This window comes from Dermacentor variabilis, chromosome 5 (genome assembly GCF_050947875.1).
Source record: "Dermacentor variabilis isolate Ectoservices chromosome 5, ASM5094787v1, whole genome shotgun sequence".
NCBI lineage: Eukaryota > Metazoa > Arthropoda > Arachnida > Ixodida > Ixodidae > Dermacentor > Dermacentor variabilis.
In genome coordinates, this window is record NC_134572.1 from 175,797,473 (window position 1) to 175,821,963 (window position 24,491).

The window sequence follows — 24,491 nt, forward strand, 5'->3', positions numbered from 1 at the left end:
AAAAAGAAATATAGGCAACTACATATTGCTAAATCATTTAGTTTCCACTGAAAGGCTTAACAAAGCAACCTCGTAAAAGCACACACTCGGGTGGACCGCAACGTCAACCGCACGGCCAGATACGCCTGGAAAAAACCGGTGCTTCGCTGGTGGGACTTACAAGAACCAGCTTTAACCACCTCGATGAGAGATGTTACGGAAAGTACTGTGCGAACAGCCTTCACTTAAGTTTCAGCGCGTGAGGCAATCATTTCACGGTACGGGAAGACAGCTCGAAAAATACAGATTAGACGAAGGACCATAGCACGGCGCACCAACGCCTATCTTTTTTTATTGTGATGCAAAATAAGTTACCGAGGTGTGCTCGCTAGTTGTAAAATTTCCATAAAAATGAACAGAATAAAACAAACGTGCCGAAGGTAAAATAAGCCAGCCCAGACACATTCTCCTGTCGCCGCTTGAAAGCGCTGTCCAATAGCGGAAGCAGCAGCATGTTTTTGAAAGCTGGTTGAGATAAGCGATAGTTTTTTCTTTACTTATGCTAATGGATGGCACGCTGACGCACCCTTCTGCGCCTAGTGATAGCTGCACGTAGCTCATGTAGCAGGGATATGTATGTGCCCTTGAAACCTTTCGGCACAATGCATTTACCGTAGTTAGCTCTGCACCCGCACCTGCCACCGCTCTTTGTTCGCGCGTTGCACGGCTGTTCACTCTGCCACACGCGGAGACATCTTCCAGATTTTTTCTATTACACAAACGACTATGCGGCGACAGCACCTCATACATGTGTACCGTGCAATAGACAACATGCTTAGCTTATGTACTACATACTGCCTAGTGAATTTCTCTTGGATACACGTAAAGCGAAGAAAGAAGACAAAGAGAGAGAGAGAGAGAGAGAGAGAGAGAGAGCAGACTTGTACGACATTGCAGAATGAAAGCCCAATTTCCAGCGAAGCTGTGGCTTTCGAGCAGTTTGCATTAAGCTTTCAATTGCCTGTGGCTGTGGCCACTGTGGCTGAACGGCAAAAATGCCGATTTCGAGGGAAACGGACGTGATTACAGAAAGCAGTAATGGCAAGAAAAGAGTAGGGGCTATTACCTACATTCCTTCACTATCGCACAGGCTTAAAAAAGTTACAAATAGATATGGTGTTAATGTTGTTTTCATTGCTCCCAATAAGCTAGGTAAAATATGCGCTGCCGTGCAGAGGAAAAAGGAGCAGATAAAAGGCAAAAAAAAAAGAACAGATATTTGTCCAGTGAAGCACATCAAGAAAAACAATTTGACTGACTCTCGTATGAATGTGGTATATAAAGTTCCCTTTCGCTGTGGCCATTTCTACGTCGGGCAAACGGGGCAGTGTATCAATCAGAGGCTAATGGAACATAAAAGGTCGTTAACCGGTGGATCGCCTTCTAATCTTTCCTTACATTGCGAAGACTGCCAAGATTATAACTGCACGCATGAGTTAGATGAATGCGCGATATTGTACAGGCATAGGAATGAAGAAACGAGTCTTATGGTCGAGGCATGGCATATCAATAATGGTGAAAGTGCGAGCGTTAAGGAAGAGATCAATTGTCTTAACAGCTACCTCTCACGTAGACCGGTACGTGTACCCGATTGAAACGTGGTGCTACCATTCCAGAGCATGTGCAGGTGAGTTTTGTGTCTTCTTTCTTTTTTCGCCTCAGTGCTTCCTTCAGATTATAGTCAGCGTTCGTATTGTCCACTTGTGTCCGTGTCTGGACGCCTTACCCTTTTTTGCATTGTGAATCACAGGAAGGGCTGTTTCGTAAACGTTGATTTCACATTGCGTGACGTTGCGCTGGGCCGCCATTGCGGAGATTTTCTTCCATAATTTGTAGTGCAACGAGCCACACGAATTATGCTAAGCAGCCATATGCAAGGGCGGCCGAGAGGTATGTGTATCGTGACATTTCCCCCGTCATTTGGCGCGATCAAAAACTTTTGTTCATAACGCGTGCTCATAGTATTTGCGTCATTCATCGGTGGTGTTGGCATTTGTGTTTTGGGCCATCATTATTTAAAAGAACGCGTTTATATGAAATTATATTGGTTGAACATAGCAAACTTTCTGCAACAGTTCCACGTTTCACTGATGCGTTTGTGTTGTAATTAATATTAATGCCTTTTCGCACAATCAGACGTTATGACAACAGCATCTTTTTCATTCATAAAAAGCAATGTATACGTAAGGCGGCTCCTTGAATGATTTTCTCACGCGGTGCGAGTAACCAGCGAAGAGAACACGAGCTGGCAGCACCGGCGCTTGCGTCGCGCAAGCGGATGCCTCTGGCTTGCGCAACGCTGTCGGTGATATTCGGCCGTTTCTCAGCTAGCCGAGTCTGGCTGAATCACTTGCGTTTCGCGAGATAGGATAACGTGGCCTAGAACACGCGCTCATCACCACTGGTAGGTCGCGTAGGTTGTCTTAAGGTAGAAGGCAAGCGCGTTGGCGCCAACGTGCGATGACTCATTTCGTTTCCCGGGTACACGCATCCTACCTAAGAGGAACCAGCACTGACCAGGAGGCGCTACGGCCGTTGGAGTGTGTAACTAAAATATGCTGACAACGTCCGGTAGGGACGCCCCGAGGATGACCCGACATATTTAGCAATAACGGACGCGCACCTTTATCAATGTTTGCTGAGCCCGATGCGCCCAGCCAAGTTCTGTCCAAGACCAGGCGGGTTGCGAGGAGCGCATGCGCTGTTGCGTTTTAGCACGGCAGTGCCCAGCCAGATCAGTTGCTGGACGCATGTGCTTCAAAATGAGCGGTGAATTTGGCGATGCGAAATGGTAGCGTGTGCTACTGTGAACTATGCCCACCGCTCGCTAGGCTGTGTGTTATGGCGCTGCAGTCGGCGCGCAAAATTTCAGCGCTGGTTGCCCAATCGAAACCCACGATTACTCCGTCGAAAACGCTTCTCGCTTCCGTCGTCTGCTGCGTCGCACGGCGGTCTACTGCAGAGCATGAAAGAGACCCAGGTGGAAAAGTAGCTGGTGCTGACAAATTTCCACTGTAAGAAAGCCGAAGAGAAAATTCCTAAGCGCACAGCCACAGGGATAGACGAGGTTCCCGTTAGGCTTATTAATGAACTAGGACCAAAAGGTAAGGAAACTCCGGGGAAAGCAGTGGGAAGAAACATTAAAGGATAGACGAATACCAGGTGGTGGCTAGCGACAAAGTAGAATGAATTTAGTTTATAAAGGTAAGGAGGAGAAAGAATTCACTCGTATAGACCATTGACCATTACATCTGTAATATACAGGCTAGCAATGCAGGCAATCAGATTAAAGCTTCAAGCTTGGGCAGAGAATAATGGCATTCTGGAAGAACTTCAGAATGGCTCCAGAGTAGGTAGGCATTTAGATGATAACTTATTTGTTCTTACTCAGTGTATTGAAATATCCAAAGTAGAAAGCAGACCGTTATATGTGGCCTTTTTAGACATTACAGGAGCCTATGACATCGTAGGCCGCAGCATTTTGTGGGATATTCTGGAAGGGGAAGGCTTAGGTGACGATTGTCTACAGCTTTTGAGAGAGATTTACCTAGAAAATACCGTTTGCGTTGAATGGGAAGGAATGAGGAGCGAGGAGAAAGTTCATATCAACAAGGGACTGAGGCAAGGGTGCCATTTATCCCCACTGCTGTTTATGATGTACATGGTGAGGATGGAGAGGGCGCTAGAAGGAAGTAATATCGGCTTTAGTCTCTGATACAAACAGGCGGGTACAGTAGTAGAGCAGCAGCCTCCAGGTTTATTTTATGCGGACGATATTGTGTTGCTAGCTAACAAGCAAAGTGATTTGCAACGTCTGGCTGATATCTGTGGACAGGAAGGCAAAAATTTAGGTTTGACATATAGTGTTAGAAAATCAGGTGTTATGGTATTCAATGAAATCAGTGAACAGACAGTGGGGATACAGGGCCAGGAAATACCTCGGGTAACACAATATAAATACCTTGGTATATGGATAAACGAGGGCGATACATATATGGAAACACAGAAAAAAAACAATAACAGTGAAGCGGTAGAGAAATGCAGCCATAATGAACCACATAGCGCTATGGGGATACAATAGGTACGAGGTGCTCCGAGGTATGTGGAAAGGTGTAATGGTTCCAGGAATTACTTTTGGAAATGCGATCGTTTGCTTTAAATCAGGGGTACAATCAGGACTCATTGGGAACCAAAGGTCAGTGGGTCGCCTCGCATTGGGCGCTCACGGGAAGACTACAAATGAAGCTGTGCAGGGTGATATGGGCTGGAATAGTTTTGAAGTGAGGGAAGCTCGCCGTAAAAGGGATTATGAAGAACGGCTGAGGAATCTGGAAGAAGGTAAACGGGCTGGGAGAGTGTTCATGTATCTGTATAGGAAAAACATTGATTCACAGTGGAGGAAAAGAACTAGGAAGCTTACCAGCAAGTATGCGGCCTGTAGGGTGGGCAACACAGCAACAAAGATGGTCAAGCGGAAAGTCAGAGAGGCCTAAATAATTTCATGGGTGGCGGCAATGGAAAATAGACCTGCCATGAGTAAGTACTTAAGAGGAAAAAACGAAATCAGGAAAGAAACCACTTATGATAACTCAAAGGGAAGCTCATTACTTTTCGAAGCGAGATTCGGATGCCTTAGAACACGCACCTATAAAGCGAGATATAGAAAGGAAGAAGAAGCACGTGCTTGCTGCGGTAAAGCTAGGGAAACTATGGAGCATGTTTTATTAGAGTGTGAAGACATCTACCCAGTGGTCGATTTAGGCACCACTGGCCTCCTTGATGCCCTTGGGTTCAGCGAGAGCAGCGGAAAAGTAAACATGTCCGCAATAGGGATTAGTAAGAGGTAATTGGAGGATTGGTGGAGTAAAAGTAGGGAAATGACAAAAAACGGAGACATACAAAAGCACAGTGCACAATAGTGGATAATAAGAAAATTTGGTTGCGGGAGTTCATAGTGTTTTTTTTCCTTTTTTATTGTTTAACATAGGTAGGACATTAGGCAGTATAATAGCAAGAGCGTGGTGGTGCAACCCATCGCCCCGTTCCAAAGGGGACGCCCATAGCATCCATCCATCCATCCGGTCTCCAGCACCCCCGGCCGTCATCGCTATAAGAGACGCGTTTTTGCCACTGGACGACAGACTGCCCAATTGCAGTAAACCATAACGAAAGCAACACGGGGCCATCATCGCTATATTGTACGCGCCGCGCCTACGTCACGCTTCGAAGAAAATGGCGGAATGTCCATAAAAAGGGCTCTATTATGGACACCCCGGCATTTTCTTCGAGGCGTGTCATTCATAGCACACCGTCCTGGGCACGCAGAAGTGTATATGGAAGTGAAATAAACAGCACCACCCCGCAATTAAAATGAATTCGGCGCTATAAAATTATAAGTAATCACGTCGCTGTCAATGAACAATTTGATGCCTTCTCCCACAAAATTGCGCACTTTCGGCAACTTTATCAAGATTTCGTACTCGCTGTGATCAGACGAAATAGAAAAAAGAACCGACTTTCAAAAATTCAAGGCACGCAGGCTTCCTTGCAGTCGCCATAACAGTCGCTCCGCGTCGTCTGCAGCGCGCACGACACGCAATACCTGCTGGAATTGTACAGCGGCGCTCAGCCGATTTTTTCTGGTGCACCTCGGTACAACCAAAAAGCTACACCGGCAGGGTAAGCCCTATTTATGGAGGACGGTGGGTGGGCACCGGTGTACTATATTCTAGTGCACTGCAGCACCGGTGCGAAATATCGAAGGCGCCATTAGATTTTCGCCTGAAGCGGCGGCTGCTATAGCAACGAGCGATAATACGTTTTCGGTCTAGAAGTTGCATCGTCGCAGCGAGAGATAGTTCATGCCATCAGAAGACTGACGGGGGCGCACTGTTGGTAGTTTGTGTCACGACCGCTGGATTGAAAAAAAAAAAAGGTGGGCATGCCCAGGGCCGGATTAACAGTGCTGAGGGCCCGGTTCAAAAAACAAGGGGGGCTCCGGCCGCCTCTCCTACCTTATCCTCTCGTCATTCTTGAGACTAAACGCTTTTTAGAATTCGATACAAAGAACCCATGCAGTATTTACTCGAAGAATCTCCGGAGTATTTATGAACATCGCCTGGGCGTCTACTTTCTCGCAGAATACGTGAGAGATTGTCGTCCGAATTGAACTATACCAGGATACGAAGCGACAGAGACAACATTAAGATTTGTCCACCTAGTTGGTTCGTACTCAAAGAAAGGTAAATGCTTTTGCTAACACTCTCGAATAAATAATCATGCATATTTTCATTTATGCACAGATCGTTCCCTTTTAAACAGATAATACATTTGCATTTTTGCATGCAATGTCCACTTTTATAAAATAAGGAAACACAATCATATTGCACACGCCTTTTCTCCTATTAAATTGTAAAATAGAAGAAGAAGAAGAATTTTTCTTATTCACTCACGAAAATAAAAGCACAATAACAAGATATACAGAAGGAGGTCCCAAAGCTCAAGGCTGTAAGGGGACTTCCTGTTCTAATTAGACAGAACAAAACAAATTAGGTTAGAGTAAATGCAGCAAAGTTGTAAAGTTGTCTACAAATAATTCCACATGATAGCAAAAGAACTGAAACATTATATACTAGTATACAGAATTGCGTTTTGAACAAATAAGAAGTAACAAAACAATTCAGGTTAATGCAAATACACCAATGAGGTAGAATTGTCAACATGTATTAATGCAAGGAAAGAAGTAAACTGAAAGCATGTCATAACGCTGTACAGAATTACATCTTGTGCTGAATTAAAAACAAAACAAATCAGGGGAAGTGAAATGTAGCCAAGAGGCAGAGTTTTAACAAGTACTGACACAAGGAAACAAGTGAACTGAGATATGGTGAAATCTTAGAGATATGATGGTTTATACATAATGAAGCAAGCAGAACATGTTAAATTACATCACAGCATTCACAAGTTAAGTACAAAATTGGAGGATGCTTAAGCTTCGCAAGAGTGGAACGCGATAGCGTTATCGCACCCCGTTCGCACCGCCCACTCATTCGCTCGGCATGGTCTTCAGTCACACAATGAGTGAGTCAGAAAACTTCTATTGTCCGTAATGGGTGACACCGGAGCTCCGGTACCGCTCGTAGGCGTCCAGGGAGCCCGATGTCACCCTAAGGGGCAGGTGTTGGTAGACGAAGCCGTTTGCCGCTTCGGCTGCCAGATGGACAATGTTGGCCTGTGCCGCCAGGTCTTCGCTATAAAGCGCGGTCTCCCATGCTTCTTCGTCCTTAAATAAATTATATCCCGGGGAGTAACTGCACTCCCATAGGATATGTCTCAGAGTTCCTATATTATTGCAGAATCTGCACAAAGACATAGTTTTCATATGCAACACTTCTAAGTCCACAGCACAACTTTTATCTAATTATTTGTTCAAGGAGCACCACACAGACGCATGGCTACTCGCCAGCAGCACGGCACACATCGCAGGGGACGCTTTCCCACCAGACGGGCTACGGCGCAGCGATCACGTCAGAGGCGTCCCGCATCGGACGCTGCACCTAGGAATCGCGCTGTGAGCGGAAAGATGGTTGTGGTGGTATAAACTTTATTTAATGAAGGCGAAAAAAAAAATGAAAAGAAAATTAAGATGCCGCCGTTCCGTGGGTAGCCTTCAGGCTGCCGGTCGTGGCCACCAGATCATGCCTGGCGGCGACTTCCGCTGCCCAGATCGTTAGCCGTAGGTGGACATCCGGCTCCGAGCTGGCCAAAGCAGCCTCCCACAGCTGTGGACTAGATACATGCCAAGAGGCAGGGGGTGAGTGTTTAGGGCATGAATACAGAATATGAGCATAGTCTGCTCGTGGGTGTCTGCAGAGCGTGCATTCAGGTGAGAAGGCACCGGGGTGAATAAGGGCAAGTCGGGCAGGAGAGAGGAAAGTGTGGGCCTGTAAATGGCGCCACGTGCTCTGTTGGAGCTTAGAGAGGGATTTGTGAGGGGGAGGGAGGGCTAGGCGAGAGTTGCGGTAATGAAGGGTAATGTCATGGAAGGTGAGGAGGGAGTCACGCGTGTCCATCTCGGAGTGGAGGGGGCCAGCTCGGTTTGTCATCTCGCGAGCGATGGAATATGCCGCCTCGTTGCCAGGGTGCCCCGCGTGAGCCGGAACCCAGATGAGTTGGATACGACGAGAAGGGGGAGGGGAGTGCTCAAGGATGCTGAGCGCAGAGGAGGAGGTGCGACCCTTCGCAAAGTTGTGGACTGCAGCTTTGGAGTCGCTGAATATGAAACGGGCCGGGGTAGTGGCAATGGCGAGCGCAATAACTGCTTCCTCGGCGGCAGTGGAGGTGGGGGAAGGTATAGTGGCAACGGTCAGGGGAGCAAGTGTATGGGAAGTGGCTGCAAGGGCGTAGGCGGGGTGGGAATTGTAAGGCGCCGCATCGACATACACAGCATTAGACTGTGAGCCATACTGGCGCCAGAGGGTGGAGGCGCGGGCAGAGCGGCGGGCGGCGTGATGTTTAGGGTGCATGTTCCTCAAAAGAGGGTTCACAGTGAGCATGGAAGATACAGAGGAGGGTAAGGGGTGGGTTACACAGGCAGGGGACACAGGGGTCAAGCGGAGGGAAGAGAGAAGGGCTCTACCAGAGGGGGTGCGAGAAAGGCGGTCGAGTTGTGCCGTGCGATGGGCCTCCACAAGTTCTGAAAGAGTATTGTGGACGCCCATCGCCAGCAGACGAGAAGTGGGGGTGTAGGTGGGGAGCGCAAGGGCTGACTTGTAGGCTTGGCGGATGAGACAGTTCACCTTGTCTTCCTCGGTGCGAGAGAGAAAGAGATAGGGGAGGGAGTAGACAAAGCGGCTGAGAACGAAGGCCTGGATAAGACGGCGGAGGTCGTGCTCACGCATGCCGTGGTGCCGGTTAGCGACACGTCGAATAAGTCAGACGGTCTGGTGGACAGCGGTAGTTAGGCGGGAAAGGAGGGCAGTGTGTTTGCCATTGGATTGGAGAAGGAGACCCAGTATGCGGAGGCAGGAGACAGAAGGGACGGGGTGCGCGTCAATAATGATGCTAAGGGTGGGAGATGAGCAGGCGGCAAAGCCTCGAGCCGGGAGGAGCAGAAGCTCCGACTTTGAAGGGGAGCAGGCCAGCCCGACTGCACGAGCATGACCGGCAACCGCGTCCGCGCCCGCCTGGAGGACGGCCTCCATCTCTCCAATATTTCCCGTGGTCACCCAGAGGGTGATATCATCGGCGTAGAAAGCATGGGACAGGTTAGGAATGGTAGCGAGAGCGCGTGCCATGGGGAAAAGAGTGATGTTGAAGAGAAGGGGGGAGAGGACAGAACCCTGGGGGGTGCCCCGATTTCCAAGAGTGAAATTTGGAGAGGATAGAGGGCCGAATGAGATCTCCGCCGTGCGACAGGCAAGGAAAGCCGTGATATAACCGTGGATACGAGGACCAACGTTAAGGGTGGAAAGAGCATCTAGGATGGCGGAATGGAGGACGTTGTCAAATGCTTTCGTCATGTCCAGTGCCAAGACCGCACGAGTGCGCTTGGCGTGAAGAGGGTGAAGAACCTCTTCGAAGAGCTGGAGCATGACGTCATGGGTAGAGAGGGAGTAGCGAAAGCCGAACATAGAATCGGGGAAAAGGTGGTTGTCGTCTAGAAAGTTCTGCAAGCGGTCGAGAACAACGTGCTCCAAGAGCTTACCGAGACAAGAGGTGAGGGAAATGGGGCGGAGATTTTGGATGTCTATTGGTTTGCCAGGTTTGGGGATGAAAGTTACCTTAGCGTGGGTCAACTCGGAAGGCAGAGTGCTTTCATGCCAATATTTATTAAAGAGGTCAGTGATGGCCTCGAGGGACGGGGTATCCAGATTACGGAGGGCCTTGTTAGAGATTTGGTCGGCCCCCGGTGTGGAAGTGGTACGAATCTTATGTAGCGCGGCACGAACCTTGCCGAGGGTGATATCTGCGTCGAGCGCAGAATTAGGGTCGCCAATGTAGGAAGGGAGAGAGGAAGGGGGTTGGTGCAGAGATAGCGATCACGAAGAGCAAGAAGAAAGTCGGAATCAGAGAGTGGAGACGAGTGAAGGAGGCGTGTCACGTCCCTGCGGTGAGTGGCCTTGGAGTGCGACGGGTCAAGGAGGACACGCAGGAGAGCCCACGTATCCCTCAGCCCGAGGCTACCAGCCATTCGCTCGCAGGTCTGGCCCCACTGCTGTCTGGTGAGAAAAGAGCAGTGCTCCTCCATGTCCATTGCCAGGCGAGCAAGGCGGAGTCGCAGCGAGCGGTTGTGTTTCTGGGAAAGCCAACGGCGGTGCAGGGAGTGATACGCCTCCCAGAGGTGCAGGAGGCGACTATCAACCGTGTAGGAGTGAGGAGGGGTGGGGACGGTGGAGGTCGCAGAGGAAACATCCTGAAGCAAGGTGGTGGTCCACTGAGAAAGGTCTCAGATGGAGGTGGAAGCCTGCTGCCGCGAGTGGCGGAAGCGATCCCAGTCCACCACCTGCACCAAGCGCTTGCGGGAGAAAGATAGGGTGGGAAAGGAGAAAGAGACGGACAGGATATAGTGGTCGCTACCGAGAGAGACCCCGGTGTTCGCCCACACCGCGTCCGGGATATTTTTGCAGATGGAAAGATCCGGATTAGTGTTCCGTTGTTCCGAGAAATCGTTAAGGACTGTTAGCTGTTCGTTCTGCACGAAGGTCCATAGCGCCAGGCCCTTCCTGCAGTTCTTGGGGTAGCCCCAACTCACGTGATGAGCGTTGAAATCCCCAAGAATTAGGAGCGCGTTCCGGCTCGCCCGTGAGATGGCGTTGCGGAGAAGGAGGAGGAGGGGAGCTGCAGTTGTGCGGGGAGGGCTGTGTACATTAAGGACAAAAAGGCTGGCATCTTGCCGCCGCCGGGGAGGGAGTTCCAAGAAGAGGTGTGTGCACTCCGGAACGTCGAGCGGATGCTCGATTGCCATGTAGGCGCGATGAACTAGCGTGGCAACGTTCGGAGGGGAAGGGGAAGCAGGGTGGAAAGCTGTGTAGTTACGCAGTTTTACTGGGGAGAAGGTTTCTTGAAGGGCGATGATAGCGGGGTGGTCGGAGGGAGGGATGTTCTGGAGGTGGAGCTGCAGCGTGTTCCGCTTTGCACGGAAGCCGCGGCAGTTCCACTGCCAGAAATTAAGGCGTGGGGGGTGTCTGGCCATCTTGAGGCCGGGGTGCCCCTGCAGGTGCAGGGTGCTTGGGAGATGAGCATGAGGGGAGGAGGGATGCGACATTAACGGTCATCTGGGCAAGATCGGCCTCGAGGGAACTCTGGCGGGCCTCAATTTTGGCCACGCGGTTGTTAATCTGAGCCATCCATGTCTGCGTGTCTGTACGCAGAGCTGTAATGGCGGCCATGAGGCGTCGTTCATGTGCCTCGAGGAACGAGGCTGTGTGGCGGATGACAGCCTCCATCTCCGGGGTTGGGGCAGGTTCGGTAGAGGAGCGCCTCTTATGTGGAGGGCTGCGGGAGGGGGAGGCGGCACGAGAAGACGCGGCCGAAGAGGAGGCGGACATAGGGGCGGGAGGAGGTGGCGGTGGGGGCGGGAGAGCGATAGTGTGAGGTTTGCTGAGGGGAAGAGGTGGGGATGTGGGGGCGCGCGAGCAACGCTTGCAGTTGTTCTTTTAGTAGGGCAATCTCGTTGCTCTGGGCTGCGATCTGAGCTTTGAGCTCCTCTTTTTCGGGGTCGAGTGTGGCAGGCTGCGATCGCCAGCTCACCTGGGAAGCAGTTGATGGGGTGTCTTGCCCAGGTAGCGCTGGAAATGAGACGGAGCGGCGGCGGGGGCTGCGGTCCTGGCTTAATCGGGAGCTGGATCGTTGACGGGGAGGGGATGAACGGGAGTCCTTGGCGGATGGTGCTGACTGCGCTGAGTTGGAGGACGTTGACTTGGTACTGGATGTGAGTGGAGAGGGACCTCCCCCTTCGAAGCGGAGCTTACACAGGCGGGATCCCGTGACATGTGTGCCGCTGCACAAGATGCATTTAGGAGTGCAGTCAGGGGGGTCCCGAGCCGCGTGCACAGCTCCGCAGCGTGGGCAGCGTCCGGACCTGGGCTTGGTACACATGTCGGAGCGGTGACCATGGCTCCAACAATTGACACAAGCTTCAGCCTTGTGGCGGAAGGGGTGACAGATGAACATGCCGCAGTTGAACACCACGGTGCGAGGGAGTTCTTTCGTGCCGACGAAAGTGATCAGGATGGACCGGGTGCGACCCATCTGCCTTGCGTCGGCGATGGCGTAAGTGCTGCTGGGATTCATAGCCTGCAGGTCCTCGATTATCTCCTCTTGGTTTTGATTGTCCACGGCGTTGTAGATTATGCCGCGGAGGGCGTTGTCAGGTGCGGCCACATAAGCGCGCAGTGGGTACAGCTGAGTGGCGAGACGCAACTCAGCGGTATGCACGTACTGCCGGGTGCGTTGTTCCGAGGGCGTACTGACGGTGAAAGAGTTGTATGGGTTTATGCGTACGCGGTCATCGCCACGGGCGGGGGCGTACTCTACGCTGGCGCTAGAACAGAGTGAGGCAAGGAGGGCCCCATTGGTGGTTGTACGGAGGTCGAGGCCACCTCCAGGGCGGAAGACGATCTTGTAGTCTTCCACAGGGAGTCGAGGCAGTGGGACGTGGCGGCGTAGGCGGTGTCTTCATTGATGGTGGGGTTGCTATGGCGTTCTTGAGGTGGGCGTTCGTGGCTGAAACGGCTTCCTTTGGATGGGCCACTCGGTGGGCTTGGAGCATTCGGGTCCAGTGAGGGTCGTCATCAAATTCTTGTTGGGAGATGAGTGTACCGTCGACTATACTTTTCATATCGGCGGCTTCGAGGCAACGGGAGCGAGTGCCGGCGCAGCGGACGCCGGTGCGACGCTAGGGGTAGCTGCGCGCTGCGGGCGAGGTGGCGTTGCGCCGAGCGTTGGGCTTAGCTCGGTGGCCCTGTGGTTGGTCAAAGATGAGGCTCTGGTGAAACGGTGGTCACCGGGTCCGGGCAAATGAGGTGTCAGGAAGGTCCTTACACCTTCGCGTGCTCGGTAGCAGAAACTGGAGGATATCCCGGGCGAGATGCCAAAGCCAGGAGAAGAAATCGCGGAGCCCATGCGAGGCACGTCCGAAGAACGCCGGGCGTAGGTTGCGTCTCCCGCGCTACCCAGGTCGGCTCCGAGTTCTACCGTGAGCGGAAAGAGGAGCCGCGTCGCTTAAACACGAGGGTTCGATTGACGCACGCTGGAAGTTCGAAGGGGAGAGAGCGAGAAAACTTATTAAACGCAAGGGTATTGGGGCATCCTCGCACGGCCCCAATGCGCTCAAACGAGATGAAGGGGAGAAGCGGGTGAGTTGTGCGCCCGCTTCTCCCCTATAAATTTCTACGGCACGTTTCTAGGGAAACACCGCATTCACTAGAGGTGTTTTTGTCCCGCTTTGAACCACCGAACTCATGGTTGAGTGGTAGCGTCTCCGGCTCACACTCCGGGGACCTTGGTTCGATTCCCACCCAGCCCATCTTGCAAGTTGTTTTAACGCGATAGCGTTAAGAAGCTCGGCGGCGTCGTCGGCGGCGCCGCCGACGCCGATGACACCGCCTTTTCTGCGGCACGAGCTCCTTAACGCTGTCGCGTTAATATAAGAATAGATGCTTTCTAAAGCTGCCTATACTAGGAGACAGCTTTATGTTCGTTGGAATACAGTTCCAGAAAGAGATCGCTGTAAATTTACCAAAATTAGTTTTGTTTTTAGGCAATAAGAAGTAGTTAGCTAAGGCAAATCCAGTTTTACTATGATTAGCAAGTTGTTCAGTGTTAAGTACTTTTTGAGGAATGTTTGAGTAAAGGGAATTATAGACAATGATTGCCATGTTTACTTGGAATAGTTTATGAATTGTGAGAATACGATGCTCTTGCAAAAGAGCAGATACACTACATCGGGGTGACTGGAAAGTAATAATGCGGGTGAGCTGGTTCTGGACGTATTGTAAAGGAACAAGATGAGAGCTATATGTGTTGCCCCAAGTCGCAATGCAGTAGGTGAAGTGACTGCGAATGAATCCATGACAAAGAGAAAGCAAGGTTGGTAGATTAAAGTATGGACATGCTTCAATAAGAATCCGGATACCATATCAAATTTTTTGCTTTAGATGTGAAATATGGGCAATGTACTTGAAGATAGAATCGAGGACGACCCCTAAAAAACGACAATGACTAGAAGGTTTGCTGGGATATCTATCGATAGCTATGGTCGGAATATTTATTGCTTTCTTTTGAGTGCGGTGACATAGCATGGAAGACTGTTGTACAAGGGTTAATGTCTAAAGAGTTACGACGACACCAGCGAATAATATTTTTCAAAGCAGTATTGAGCTTAGAAGTTAGGGTATTAGTATAAGTGTCAGCAGTTAAAATCATAGTGTCGTCCGCATAGAGGTACGGTTCACAATGCCAAAGATGGGCAGTTCGGTCATTAATGTAGAATGAAATATCCACTTTTACAAAAGAAGGAAACACAATCATGTTGTACAAGGCTTTTCAGCTTTGGAATTCACATTTTCCACTTCAACAATGTGTAGGAAATAGGTTATGCGCTTCGCAGAAATTCAACCTTGAAATGGCGCATGTATATGTCATCACATGTTTTCTCTATTTATTCACCTTTTAAGAAAAAGAAAACAAAGTTATTTACGTTTCTACAAGCGTTTTCATGCCTTTTGTTGGGACAGTTTGTTGATGAGATCTTCAACATTGACCCTCCTAAGAATCTCCGTCTCCACGCTCAGCAGCGACAAATCGCTGAGGCGGCTGTCAGTCATCGTTGCTCGAAGCGCGTTCTTGATCGATTTCAGCTTGCTGAATGATCGTTCGCCACTGCAATTTGTGACCATCAAGCACAAAAAAAATGTTCTAACAGCATTATGAACATCTGGAAATGAACCTTCAAGCTTTTCACGAATTAGAAGTTTCAGCATGTCTGCCACAGAAGAACAGCCTTCGTAGCTCGCAAATGAACTAAACTGTTCAAGCTCATCGGGAAATGTGCCAGCTAGATCAGAAGGATACTTTTTCACGAGGTCTGCTGCCCACAGGTGCCTCTGCGCTGGGGAAAAGCAGTTCCAATCTGTAATAACAGCAAAGAACAAGCACACTTCGGTGTAAGTGCGCAAGTGAGCTGTGACAGCGTGCAGGAGATTGTCACTTATGACGAAATAGCTTTCACAGCGGAAGTGAGCAGAAGGATCTGTGCTGTCGTATACCCGCCGTGGTTGCTCAGTGGCTATGGTGTTGGGTTGCTGAGCACGAGGTCGCGGGATCGAATCCCGGCCACGGCGGCCGCATTTCGATGGGGGCGAAATGCGAAAACACCCGTGTGCTTAGATTTAGGTGCACGTTAAAGAACCCCAGGTGGTCAAAATTTCCGGAGTCCTCCACTACGGCGTGCCTCATAATCAGAAAGTGGTTTTGGCACGTAAAACCCCAAATATTATTATTATTGTGCTGTTGTATCGTGTCGATTGTTTTCGCTTTCTTTGGGTGCTTGCTTTTTACAAAGTATTGTCTGACGCTTCCTTCGCAAGCTTTTCAATTTCATCGAGCCCCTTTCTTAAGCCGAATAAATTATAACACAACGATTTCATCAGGCTTACGGCAGCATTCAGTGAGAGTGTTGGGCTCTGAAGTGCCTTGTTGGTGGCGTTGAAGAGCTGCAAAACTCTATCCCCAAAACTAGGCCATCAGCGCGGTTTCCAAGGTTGTCAGTGCCTTCAGCAAAGAATACCTAACACTATCCGGACCAAGGTCATTATCCCCCCGCTTGCGAAAAACATGAGCACTGAAAACAGCGGTAGACGCAAAGCTAGGGCGGCGGCACTCTGGCAATGCTGCAAAAACCAACCCGCTATATACGTGGATGCTGCTCGCACCAGTGATGGTCGACACACCATAGCCGTCACTAATGGCGACGGGCACACCATCAGCTGTGCGACGGTAAACACATCTTCCATTGTGGAGGCGGAAGAGGCCGCCATCGCCATGGGCACCTCCATTCCGGGCACCAAGATAATTATATCCGACTCGAAAACAGCGATTCGTAACTACACCTCAGGTTTCGTTTCCCCTCGAGCATTCAGAATAATTAACAAAAATCTCAATCAATTGAAGTTGGTGTGGGTAGCTGCTCATGCGGGCAACCCTGGCCATGAGGCCGCCCACCTAGCCGCCCGAGCAGCTAGTAACCGGGAGGTGGGCTTGCCCGACGGGGTTGACCGACATGAAGGTATGCGCACCTACAACGAAATGACCGTTTATTACCGCGAATCCAGGCGAATATATCCATCCCCGCACGAGACACTGACAAGAATACAGGCCACTAGCCTCAGGAGAGTACAGACAAGATCTGTACTTAGTCTAAAAAGGCTAGCTGCAATGACCGGTGGTGAATATCCACCAAACTGCAAACATTGTAGCTGTCCCCTGGCGGACCAAGATCACATCTTGTGGGGATGCCAAAAGAACCCTCCCCCGAGAGAACTCTTTAGGCGAGCTCCCTCACATGACGAGTGGGAGAAAAAGACGAAAACTTCGAACCCGCAAGACCAGATACGGTTGGCGGAATGGGCTGATAGCGTCGCGGCAAAGCAGACGCCACGCTAGCCCACACCGCTGGGAAAGAAAGCTCCACTAAAACTTGACAATAAAAGTTTTCTCTCTCTCTCTCTCGAATAGTTTCATCAGGCGGCTTTGATTTCTTTAGAACCTGCCACGAGAGCCCTCGTTGCAAACGCTCGCGCTGACCACGGCGTGTCTCGTACTTGCTATGGGATTACCGCTGTTGCGTTTTCTTTCAAGTGAGCCTGGAGTACAGCTCAGCGATGAAAAGACGCAGCAAAGAAAACGTATATAAGCTGTACAACCCCGAAAAGACTAACGGCTTGCCCACAATAATCTACAGCATGCGCCCCGACCAGGTTAAGAGAGTGAGCAGCGCAGGCAGGCAGGCAGGCAGTGAACTTTATTTAGATCCCGAGGAGCGATTCCGAAACCCCCCTAGGAGGGAGGAGCCGCTAAAGGCTGGTCCCACGTCGCAGGCCATGCCTGATCACCTCGGCGCTGGTTCTCTGGACGGCCCGTAGCTGAGCCGCGAGGTTGGAGCTCTTGAGTGTCTCCTCGCACTCTTATTCCGGGGTGAGATAATCGTGGTCCCGTAACGAGGGACACCGCCAGAGCATGTGTTCTAAAGTACAGAAGGGATCTCCGCAATCCGGACAATCAGGCTTGAACGAGTCGGCGTAACTGCTAAGCCTGGCTAGGTTGGGATAGGACCCGGTCTGCAGCATGCGAAGGGTGGGAGACTGAGGCCTGGAGAGCTTGGCGTGGGGCAAGGGATAGACCCTCTTGATGAGCTGATAGTGCCTTGTAATCTCGTTGAACGTGTGGAGAGAGTCGTTGTGGAGCCTTGCGTCCGCGTCCGCGCCCGCGAGCGGCGTTTTCCCGGCGCGGTGGGTGAGTTCGCGCGCACGGGCGTGAGGGATAAAATTTGCTTGCGGGCCGATTTTTTCAAGTGAGCCTGCATGCCGGAGTATTTGCCAGCCATGTTGCTTGCGTTGTCGTATGGCTGGTCACGACAGTCTTCAAAGTTAACTCCAATACTTATTAAAAAGTCGAGCGTTGAGTTCGCGAGATCTTCCTCTTTGTGACTGGTTATGGGTGAAAACCCGAGAAAATGTTCTTCAGGCTCATCACTAGCACCGTAGCGAAGGACTTCTGTAAGTTGATCCCTGTCACTCGAATCAGTTTAGAATCAACTGAAAGAGAAAAGTATTGTCACTTGCAATTCCGCAAGTGATTTTTTTAGGACTTCAGTTGCAGGAGCTTCCACAACCTCTTCCACAATGACTGAGGTAGGATGTCTTGCCACGTCCAGCGTTCACAAAATTCTTTATATTTGGAGCAAGAAAAGGATCAGACTGGTAGATCAGTTCAAGACACCCAAGAAGGTTGCCATTTATGGGATACCCGATTAAATCGTAAGATCCCTTGAGACAAAGCCCTCATTCTGCTATAAACATTATAACACCAACTATACGCGCTGAAGGACATTTTTTCCAGTAAGCGTCCCGTTCCGAATAGTGCTCTTTCAGGGATCGAATGACTGAGGTTCTCAGAGAATGTCGCCTGCACAGGTCATGCAAGCATTGTCTATGACACTCACTTTCACCGTGTGTCTTTAACCCCGCATATGCCTCGTTCCATGAAGTGAAACCATCTGGCCCCCGAAATCGGCCCTTTCTTGTCGACATCAGAGTACAAGGAAAGCAATATAGGGATCTTTTGGAGGGACTGCACAGCAGCCATTCGCTCAAGACGACTTCGCTGGTGGTGCGAACATTGAACATTCCTTGCTTGAAGTGGCAGTGGTAGCCCTTCGGTGCCACGTCAGTTAGCGGAAAGTATCTCTTCGAGCGAGAGTAACCACCTTACATGTTTCTTGTACCTTCACACACATCCTAGGTTTGCGCCACGCAAAACTTTACAGTAGCTGCGTGTAGGGGAAACAGTCAGCGGGATCTATAGACATTCATGGACCATCACCGAGCTATAGCTGGTCTGTCTCGGTCGGGCTGCTTGTCCGTGGGGAAACAGGCTTCATCATAGTGCGCGGTGAAGTTGGTCCTTTTGACCTGAAAGCCATTGACGAGAGTGCCTCGCTTGCGTCTGCTTCGGCGCAAACAGTCTCGCTGAGCGCGCGGTCTGCTTGGTCACTGTGATAATATATGGTACGCGGGAGTGGAAAGTATAAATATATGAAGACAGTGCGCCGTGCGGTGGCGAAGATGACAGCGACTCTTTGCAAATACCTGCAAGAGACCCATCATCATCATCGACACCAATTTGGGAGCGTCGGCAGTGGCGCTTCAAAAAGTGTGGCGTGAGAGAGAGTGGCCCGTGGTCCTGTGGCGTGAGCAGCGCGCGAGGTTCGGCGTTCGACGGAAAAGGGCTTCCTCGCTGGGCGTCTGGCCCATACGAGCTATCGCCGCCCGCGCCACTACGCCACACCCGAGTCAACGCTGTCGCCCGCTGAGAGGTTACCTCGCCCCGCTCTTCCGCTGGGCAACTGGTCCAGGAGGGCTGGCGGTCCTGAACCGGGGCGATCGAGCGTTCGGGTGAGCGGCCACAGGGCTACCCCGCCAGCTGCGGACGCGACCCGGTGACTGCGACCGTGGGCTCCCGAGCGCATACCCCGCCGGAGGGAAACCGGGCACGCGGAGGCTCCCGTCTATCGACTGTTGCGCAGGGCCGCCTGAGCCCCGAGAGGCGGTCCGACCCGGCTGTCTGACCCGGCTGTCTGACCCGGCCGGCCGACACTGCTGTCCGACCCCGCTGGCCAACATTGGTTCCACGAGGTCTCGGACACGGTGAAACGCGCTTCCACCTGAACTGTAGGCCGATTATAATTGACAGATATATATATATATATATATATATATATATATATATATATATATATATATATATATATATATATATATATATATATATATATATATATATATATATATATATATATATATATATATATAGCTGCATGTCGTGTGAGGTCTTTTGGGGAACTGTCGCGTGTGTGTGCCGTTATCTATATGTCATGTGCGTCAATACAAGTCTGATGTGTGTTTGTGCTTCCGCGTGCTGCTTCTCCCTTTTTCTGGAGTGGTCCGGCCCCAATACCATCACAGTCACCATCGCTGGCCTCACTGGTCAACGTATTACTGGCCGGGCTTTGTCCCTAGCAAATAGCTAGAAAGCTTAGGCATTTTTTCTAAAGTGTCGCGAAGGTGCTTTTTTTCACTGTTTATAAATGGCGCTTTTGAGCTCCAGAGAGCGACTTCTTCTGTGGCATGGTAAAGTCGCAAAGCCTGCAAGCTAACTTTACGAAGCTATGACTAAGCTATGCGAAGTATGTTTTTACAGACTTACTTTTTATTAAGCCCAACAATGAAGAATAATCTAAAAAGAAATTTATGAGTTATATTAGGGTAATTTCCCAAGGCAATGAACAATTACCAAAGAAAGCTGTCGTTGGCGATAAACTCGCCAACGTGAGTTTATCGCACGGTCCGGGTTTCTTCTGCTTCCTGTCTACCAACTCGACATGATCCGTATCTGTCTACAATATGAAGGAAGTTCACAGAATAAGACATTACAATAGGAATTCAGTTTACGATAATATCTCTAGATGATTATTGTTCACATATTTTCAGAACGGGATGCACCCTCAGGCGTCCTAATTCAACTTAATTACAGCGACGCTTGCTCAGTCGAATGAAAGGAGACCGGCAGTTTCCAAAGATGGTGAAAATAGCGCAGAAAATGTCGGAGCATGGAGAAACCTGTAGCATTGAATAAGCTAGTTAGAAAACTCGTACCTATTAATCACATTTCATGCTTATGCATAAAACTATTTAATAATGACGGAAGCAACACAAAAGCAAACTCACGCGCTCATGGCGTAATTCGTAATGTTATAATAAATTATTTATAGTAATTTATTTGCTATTTGCTTAATAATATATTCGTAATAGAAGTCTTTAAATGCTAATCCACTGAATATTATTTTAATGTTCCCAGGGGTCTCGCAGGGAAGTGAGGTGTGTTTCACTCTTCGCAAAATTACGAACATAGCAGCTCTGCAAGTCTCTCAGGAAACGTGCACACTGTACTTTTAAGCTATCTTAAAGGGCCCGTGTCAATTCATCAGCATCATCATCATCATCATCATCATCATCATCATCATCATCATCATCATCATTCTTGTTACGCCCACTGCAGGGCAAAGGCCTCCCCCATATTTCTCCAACTACCCCGGTCATGTACTAATTGTGACCATTTGTCCCTGCAAACTTAACCTCATCCGCCCACCTAACTTTCTGCCGCCCCCTGCTACGCTTCCCTTCCCTTGGAATCCAGTCCGTAACCCTTATTGGCCATCGGTTATCTGCCCTCCTCATTACATGTCCTGCCTATGCCATTTCTTTTTTCTTGATTTCAACTAAGATGTCATTAACCCGCGTTTGTTCTCTCACCCAATCTGCTCTTTTCTTATCCCTTAACGTTACACCTATCATTCTTCTTTCCATAGCTCGTTGCGTCGTCCTCAATTTAAGTAGAACCCTTTTCGTAAGCCTCCAGGTTTCTGCCCCGTAGGTGAGTACTGGTAAGACACAGCTATTATACACTTTTTCTCTTGAGGGATAATGTAAACCTGCTGCTCATGATCTGAGAATGCCTGCCAAACGCACCCCGGGACATTCTTATTCTTCCGATTATTTCAGTCTCATGATCCAGATCCATGGTCACTACCTGTCCTAAGTAGAAGTATTCCCTTACCACTTCCAGTGCCTCGTTACCTATCATAAGCTGTTCTCTTCCGAGACTGTTAAACATTACTTTAGTTCTCTGCAGATTAGTTTTTAAACCCACCCTTCTGTTTTGCCTGTCCAGGTCAGTGAGCATGCATTGCAGTTGGTCCCCTGAGTTACTAAGCAAGGCAATATCAGTTAATCACAAGTTACTAATGTATTCTCCATTAACTCTTATCCCCAGTTCTTCCCAATCCAGGTCCCTGAATACCTCCTGTAAACACGCTGACTGTGAATAGCACTGGAGAGATCATATCTCCCTGCCTGACGCCTTTCTTTATTGATATTTTTGTTGCTCTCCTTATGGAAGAATACGGTGGCTGTGGAGTCGCTATAGATATCTTTCAGTATTTTTACATACGGCTCGTCTACACCCTGATTGCGTAATACCTTCATGACTGGTGAGGTTTCGACTGAATCAAACGCTTTGTCGTAATCAATGAAAGCTATATGTAAAGGTTGGTTATATTCCGCACATTTTTCTATCACCTGATTGATAGTGTGAATATGGCCTATTGTTGAGTAGCCTTTAGGAATCCTGCCTGGTGCTTTGGTCGACGGAAGTCTAAGGTGTTCCTGATTCTATTTGCAATTACCTTAGTAAATACTTTGTAGGCAACGGACAGTAAGCTGATCGGTCTATAATTTTCCAAGTTTTCGGCGTACCCTTTCTTATGGATTTGGATTGTGTTAGCGTTCTTGCAAGATTCCGGCACGCTCGAAGTCATGAGGCATTGCGTATACAGGGTGGCCAGTTTTTCTAGAACAATCTGCCCACCATCCTTCAACAAATCTGCTGTTACCTGATCCTCCCCAGCTGCCTTCCCCCTTTGCATAGCTCCCAAGGCTTTCTTTACTTCTTCCGGCGTTACTTGTTGGATTTGAAATTGCTCTAGACTCTTCTGTCTTCCATTATCGTCGTGGGTGCCACTGGTACTGTATAAATCTTTATAGAACTCCTCAGCCACTTGAAGGATCTCATCCATATTAGTAATGATATTGCCGGCTTTGTCTCTTAACGCATACCTCTGATTCTTGCCTATTCCTAGTTTCTTCTTCACTGCTTTTAGGCTTCCTCTGTTCCTGAGAACATGTTAAATTCTATCCATATTATATTTCCTTATGTCAGCTGTCTTACGCTTTTTGATTAACTTGGAAAGTTCTGCCAGTTCTATTCTAGCTGTAGGGTTAGAGGCGTTCATACATTGGCGTTTCCTGGTCAGATTTTTCGAGTCCTGCTATAGCTTACTGGCATCCTGTCTAACGGACAATTACTGTGTCAATCACCGGGTCAATTACTCGACATCAAATATAATAAATGCCCTTCGAGTTGCTTCTAATAGTCATATCAGATGAAATTTTCGAACCTGTTACCTTTAAGGTCAGCAGATGGTACGATTGTCCTCTACTAACCAGTAGTATAAAGAACAGGGAAGGGTTCAGCGCATACACGTTTTTCACTAGTCGCGCACACACACGATATTTAGTCAACCTGCGGACAAAACTCAAGCGAACGCTTCGCGCCGGCTGCGCTCTGTTTACGTGCACTGTGGCGTCGCTAGAGGCTGAGCCTTCTGTAAGGTTTGGCGTGTTGCTATTTTATTCTCCTGCGTAGCTACGCACAGTGCGCGAGTTGGGCGCATTGCGCTGCCGTTTCTTCTACCGCCGCATTCAAGAACGAGGCTTAAATTAAGCTGGACGATAAGTTCCCTTATGAACGTACAAGAAAAGTATGAGTTCGAGATGGAGTTTCAGAAACTGCACTTAAGGCGCACTTATAAACGTGTCACTTTTCTGGTTAAGTTACGCGAATGGGGACGAGGGTAGAAAAGTTTTCATTCTTGTTTTGTCAACTGAAGCAGGAATGAATGACCGTAACGTTAACGGTAAATTAAATCTGTAAAGGCTTTGCGAAAGTAACGTCGCGCCGTAAGCTAAATAAATATTCCAAACGGTTTTCGGCGTATCGTTTTTCATCTGACCACAACTAGCAGCCGTTAAACTGCTCTCCGGATACTTTGCTGTCTACAGCTGTTGGTTGTACACGCCATGTGCGGCTTGCTTCACGCTTCTATTCTACTGTTTTTGTGCGTCCTGCGTGCGTTAACCGTGTTGTAGTTCATATGTTTTCAGCGTTTTGTTCGCTGTGGACAAGAAGGTGAACTTCTCCAAAGCGGAGCGCGGTCAGCTCATCCACTTTGACAGAATTTGGAAGCTTTACGAGCTCGCGGAACAACCGCACAGTTATTATATGTGATACACAGCTTATTATGCGGGATATTGACATACTGCGGGCTGTGAAACGTTCACAAGATTGGCGATGATGAAACGTTCCTGCGCCGTTAATTGGCAGCGTTACGGGCAGTTGAAGCAGCGGCGGTGCGGGCTGGCTCGCTGAATTGGTGACAGGGCAGGATCGTTGAACGCGGAAGAGGTGTTAGGGGCCAGGTGCTCTCGGACAGACTGCGCGTATCCGCTCGGCTCGGAGGAGCATCATGTTCGCGTCGGCAGTTCAGCCCTCGCCCCCCCCCCCCCCCCAAGTTTGGAGGGCCCGGTTAGTTTGAACCCTTTGAACCCTGGATAATCCGTCCTGGGCATGCCGCGTCTGTAATGGGAGCGAACGGGACAGCCGCAGTTGCATTCTCGGCCGCTCGGCTGGGCCGAACGGCGTGAACTGTCGGAGATGGCACACGTCGGTCTCCACTGGCGACGGCGTTGCAAGCGCGTTCCTGACGCCTTTTTTATGCTGATCCCAAGCAACAGTCCCCGACGAGTGGCGTCGCGATGGATGACAGCGTTTTCGATGCACGCGGCCGGCCGCACCTTTTTTTTTTATCCAGCGGCCGTGTTTATGTGAACGATCGCGCCTGGCGAATTTCATCGCCTAGAGAGCATGTTCCTTTTGACACCGTGCACTTAACGGGCATCGCTTTCACCCAATGGGAACATGTTGCGATTGATAGTTATCTCGGGATATTAGGAACCTAGCTGATGACGACGGCATAACGCTTTTGAACACTTGCT